Here is a 6,056-nt window from a genome sequence, read left to right as displayed (position 1 = left end):
TGTCATTATCCTGTACCCCAAGTATCAGTGTCATTATCCTATACCCCAAGTGTCAGTGTCATTATCCTCTACCCCAAGTGTCAGTGTCATTATCCTGTACCCCTAGTGTCAGTGTCATTGTCCTGTACCCCAAGTGTCAGTGTCATTATCCTGTACCCCAAGTGTCAGCGTCATTATCCTATACCCCAAGTATCAGTGTCATTATCCTGTACCCCAAGTATCAGCGTCATTATCCTGTACCCCAAGTGTCAGTGTCATTATCCTATACCCCAAGTGTCAGTGATTATCCTGTTCCCCAAGTGTCAGTGTCATTATCCTGTACCCCAAGTGTCAGTGTCATTATCCTGTACCCCAAGTATCAGTGTCATTATCCTGTACCCCAAGTGTCAGTGTCATTATCCTGTACCCCAAGTGTCAGCGTCATTATCCTATACCCCAAGTATCAGCGTCATTATCCTGTACCCCAAGTGTCAGTGTCATTATCCTGTACCCCAAGTGTCAGTGATTATCCTGTTCCCCAAGTGTCAGTGTCATTATCCTGTACCCCAAGTGTCAGTGTCATTATCCTGTACCCCAAGTATCAGTGTCATTATCCTGTACCCAAAGTATCAGTGTCATTATCCTGTACCCCAAGTGTCAGTGTCATTATCCTATACCCCAAGTATCAGCGTCATTATCCTGTACCCCAAGTGTCAGTGTCATTATCCTATACCCCAAGTGTCAGTGATTATCCTGTTCCCCAAGTGTCAGTGTCATTATCCTGTACCCCAAGTGTCAGTGTCATTATCCTGTACCCCAAGTATCAGTGTCATTATCCTGTACCCAAAGTATCAGTGTCATTATCCTGTACCCCAAGTGTCAGTGTCATTATCCTATACCCCAAGTATCAGTGTCATTATCCTGTACCCCAAGTATCAGTGTCATTATCCTGTACCCCAAGTGTCAGTGTCATTATCCTGTACCCCAAGTGTCAGTGTCATTATCCTGCACCCCAAGTGTCAGTGTCATTATCATGTACCCCAAGTGTCAGTGTCATTATCCTGTACCCCAAGTATCAGTGTCATTATCCTGTACCCCAAGTGTCAGTGCCATTATCCTGTACCCCAAGTATCAGTGTCATTATCATGTACCCCAAGTGTTAGTGCCATTATCCTGTGCCCCATGTATCAGTGTCATTATTCTGTACCCCAAGTATCAGTGTCATTATCATGTACCCCAAGTGTCAGTGTCATTATCCTGTACCCCAAGTATCAGTGTCATTATCCTGTACCCCAAGTGTCAGTGTCATTATCCTGTACCCCAAGTATCAGTGTCATTATTCTGTACCCCAATTATCAGTGTCATTATCCTGCACCCCAAGTGTCAGTGTCATTATCCTGTACCCCAAGTATCAGTGTCATTATTCTGTACCCCAATTATCAGTGTCATTATCCTGCACCCCAAGTGTCAGTGTCATTATCCTGTACCCCAAGTATCAGTGTCATTATCCTGTACCCCAAGTATCAGTGTCATTATCCTGTACCCCAAGTGTCAGTGCCATTATCCTGTACCCCAAGTATCAGTGTCATTATCATGTACCCCAAGTGTTAGTGCCATTATCCTGTACCCCAAGTATCAGTGTCATTATTCTGTACCCCAATTATCAGTGTCATTATCCTGCACCCCAAGTGTCAGTGTCATTATCCTGTACCCCAAGTATCAGTGTCATTATCCTGTACCCCAAGTATCAGTGTCATTATCCTGTACCCCAAGTGTCAGTGCCATTATCCTGTACCCCAAGTATCAGTGTCATTATCATGTACCCCAAGTGTTAGTGCCATTATCCTGTGCCCCATGTATCAGTGTCATTATTCTGTACCCCAAGTATCAGTGTCATTATCATGTACCCCAAGTGTCAGTGTCATTATCCTGTACCCCAAGTATCAGTGTCATTATCCTGTACCCCAAGTATCAGTGTCATTATTCTGTACCCCAAGTATCAGTGTCATTATCCTGTACCCCAAGTATCAGTGTCATTATCCTGTACCCCATGTATCAGTGCCATTATCCTGTACCCCAAGTGTCAGTGTCATTATCCTGTACCCCAAGTGTCAGTGTCATTATCCTGTACACCAAGTGTCAGTGTCATTATCCTGTACCCCAAGTGTCAGTGCCATTATCCTGTACCCCAAGTGTCAGTGTCATTATTCTATACCCCAAGTATCAGTGTCATTATCCTGTACCCCATGTATCAGTGCCATTATCCTGTACCCCAAGTGTCAGTGTCATTATCCTGTACCCCAAGTGTCAGTGCCATTATCCTATGCCCCAAGTGTCAGTGTCATTATCCTGTACCCCAAGTGTCAGTGTCATTATCCTGTACCCCAAGTGTCAGTGCCATTATCCTATACCCCAAGTATCAGTGCCATTATCCTGTACCCCAAGTGTCAGTGTCATTATCCTGTACCCCAAGTGTCAGTGCCATTATCCTATACCCCAAGTATCAGTGCCATTATCCTATGCCCCAAGTGTCAGTGTCATTATCCTGTACCCCAAGTGTCAGTGCCATTATCCTATACCCCAAGTATCAGTGTCATTATCCTGTACCCCAAGTGTCAGTGTCATTATCCTGTACCCCAAGTGTCAGTGCCATTATCCTGTACCCCAAGTGTCAGTGCCATTATCCTATACCCCAAGTATCAGTGTCATTATCCTGTACCCCAAGTATCAGCGTCATTATCCTGTACCCCAAGTGTCAGTGTCATTATCCTATACCCCAAGTGTCAGTGATTATCCTGTTCCCCAAGTGTCAGTGTCATTATCCTGTACCCCAAGTGTCAGTGTCATTATCCTGTACCCCAAGTATCAGTGTCATTATCCTGTACCCCAAGTGTCAGTGTCATTATCCTGTACCCCAAGTGTCAGCGTCATTATCCTATACCCCAAGTATCAGCGTCATTATCCTGTACCCCAAGTGTCAGTGTCATTATCCTGTACCCCAAGTGTCAGTGATTATCCTGTTCCCCAAGTGTCAGTGTCATTATCCTGTACCCCAAGTGTCAGTGTCATTATCCTGTACCCCAAGTATCAGTGTCATTATCCTGTACCCAAAGTATCAGTGTCATTATCCTGTACCCCAAGTGTCAGTGTCATTATCCTATACCCCAAGTATCAGCGTCATTATCCTGTACCCCAAGTGTCAGTGTCATTATCCTATACCCCAAGTGTCAGTGATTATCCTGTTCCCCAAGTGTCAGTGTCATTATCCTGTACCCCAAGTGTCAGTGTCATTATCCTGTACCCCAAGTATCAGTGTCATTATCCTGTACCCAAAGTATCAGTGTCATTATCCTGTACCCCAAGTGTCAGTGTCATTATCCTATACCCCAAGTATCAGTGTCATTATCCTGTACCCCAAGTATCAGTGTCATTATCCTGTACCCCAAGTGTCAGTGTCATTATCCTGTACCCCAAGTGTCAGTGTCATTATCCTGCACCCCAAGTGTCAGTGTCATTATCATGTACCCCAAGTGTCAGTGTCATTATCCTGTACCCCAAGTATCAGTGTCATTATACTGTACCCCAAGTGTCAGTGCCATTATCCTGTACCCCAAGTATCAGTGTCATTATCATGTACCCCAAGTGTTAGTGCCATTATCCTGTGCCCCATGTATCAGTGTCATTATTCTGTACCCCAAGTATCAGTGTCATTATCATGTACCCCAAGTGTCAGTGTCATTATCCTGTACCCCAAGTATCAGTGTCATTATCCTGTACCCCAAGTGTCAGTGTCATTATCCTGTACCCCAAGTATCAGTGTCATTATTCTGTACCCCAATTATCAGTGTCATTATCCTGCACCCCAAGTGTCAGTGTCATTATCCTGTACCCCAAGTATCAGTGTCATTATTCTGTACCCCAATTATCAGTGTCATTATCCTGCACCCCAAGTGTCAGTGTCATTATCCTGTACCCCAAGTATCAGTGTCATTATCCTGTACCCCAAGTATCAGTGTCATTATCCTGTACCCCAAGTGTCAGTGCCATTATCCTGTACCCCAAGTATCAGTGTCATTATCATGTACCCCAAGTGTTAGTGCCATTATCCTGTACCCCAAGTATCAGTGTCATTATTCTGTACCCCAATTATCAGTGTCATTATCCTGCACCCCAAGTGTCAGTGTCATTATCCTGTACCCCAAGTATCAGTGTCATTATCCTGTACCCCAAGTATCAGTGTCATTATCCTGTACCCCAAGTGTCAGTGCCATTATCCTGTACCCCAAGTATCAGTGTCATTATCATGTACCCCAAGTGTTAGTGCCATTATCCTGTGCCCCATGTATCAGTGTCATTATTCTGTACCCCAAGTATCAGTGTCATTATCATGTACCCCAAGTGTCAGTGTCATTATCCTGTACCCCAAGTATCAGTGTCATTATCCTGTACCCCAAGTATCAGTGTCATTATTCTGTACCCCAAGTATCAGTGTCATTATCCTGTACCCCAAGTATCAGTGTCATTATCCTATACCCCAAGTATCAGTGTCATTATCCTGTACCCCATGTATCAGTGCCATTATCCTGTACCCCAAGTGTCAGTGTCATTATCCTGTACCCCAAGTGTCAGTGTCATTATCCTGTACACCAAGTGTCAGTGTCATTATCCTGTACCCCAAGTGTCAGTGCCATTATCCTGTACCCCAAGTGTCAGTGTCATTATTCTATACCCCAAGTATCAGTGTCATTATCCTGTACCCCATGTATCAGTGCCATTATCCTGTACCCCAAGTGTCAGTGCCATTATCCTGTACCCCAAGTGTCAGTGTCATTATCCTGTACCCCAAGTGTCAGTGCCATTATCCTATGCCCCAAGTGTCAGTGTCATTATCCTGTACCCCAAGTGTCAGTGTCATTATCCTGTACCCCAAGTGTCAGTGCCATTATCCTGTACCTCAAGTGTCAGTGTCATTATCCTGTACCCCATGTATCAGTGCCATTATCCTGTACCCCAAGTGTCAGTGTCATTATCCTGTACCCCAAGTGTCAGTGCCATTATCCTATGCCCCAAGTGTCAGTGTCATTATCCTGTACCCCAAGTGTCAGTGTCATTATCCTGTACCCCAAGTGTCAGTGCCATTATCCTATACCCCAAGTATCAGTGCCATTATCCTATGCCCCAAGTGTCAGTGTCATTATCCTGTACCCCAAGTGTCAGTGCCATTATCCTATACCCCAAGTATCAGTGTCATTATCCTGTACCCCAAGTGTCAGTGTCATTATCCTGTACCCCAAGTGTCAGTGCCATTATCCTGTACCCCAAGTGTCAGTGCCATTATCCTATACCCCAAGTATCAGTGTCATTATCCTGTACCCCAAGTGTCAGAGTCATTATCCTGTACCCCAAGTATCAGTGTCATTATCCTGTACCCCAAGTGTCAGTGTCATTATCCTGTACCCCAAGTGTCAGTGTCATTATCCTGTACCCCAAATATCAGTGTAATTATTCTGTACCCCAAGTATCAGTGTCATTATCCTGCACCCCAAGTGTCAGTGTCATTATCCTGTACCCCAAGTGTCAGCGTCATTATCCTGTACCCCAAGTGTCAGTGTCATTATCCTGTACCCCAAGTGTCAGTGTCATTATCCTGTACCCCAAGTATCAGTGTCATTATCCTGTACCCCAAGTATCAGTGTAATTATCCTGTACCCCAAGTGTCAGCGTCATTATCCTGTACCCCAAGTATCAGTGTCATTATCCTGTACCCCAAGTGTCAGTGTCATTATCCTGTACCCCAAGTATCAGTGTCATTATCCTGTACCCCAAGTGTCAGCGTCATTATCCTGTACCCCAAGTGTCAGCGTCATTATCCTGTACCCCAAGTGTCAGCGTCATTATCCTGTACCCCAAGTATCAGTGTCATTATCCTGTACCCCAAGTGTCAGTGTCATTATCCTATACCCCAAGTATCAGTGTCATTATCCTGTACCCCAAGTATCAGTGTTATTATCCTGTACCCCAAGTGTCAGTGTCATTATCCTGTACCCCAAGTGTCAGTGTCATTATCCTGTACCCCA

Source organism: Ranitomeya variabilis, chromosome 1, assembly GCF_051348905.1.
Source record: "Ranitomeya variabilis isolate aRanVar5 chromosome 1, aRanVar5.hap1, whole genome shotgun sequence".
Taxonomy (NCBI): Eukaryota; Metazoa; Chordata; class Amphibia; order Anura; family Dendrobatidae; genus Ranitomeya; species Ranitomeya variabilis.
The sequence above is the reverse complement of the archived record's forward strand: the minus strand, read 5'-3'. Positions refer to the sequence as shown.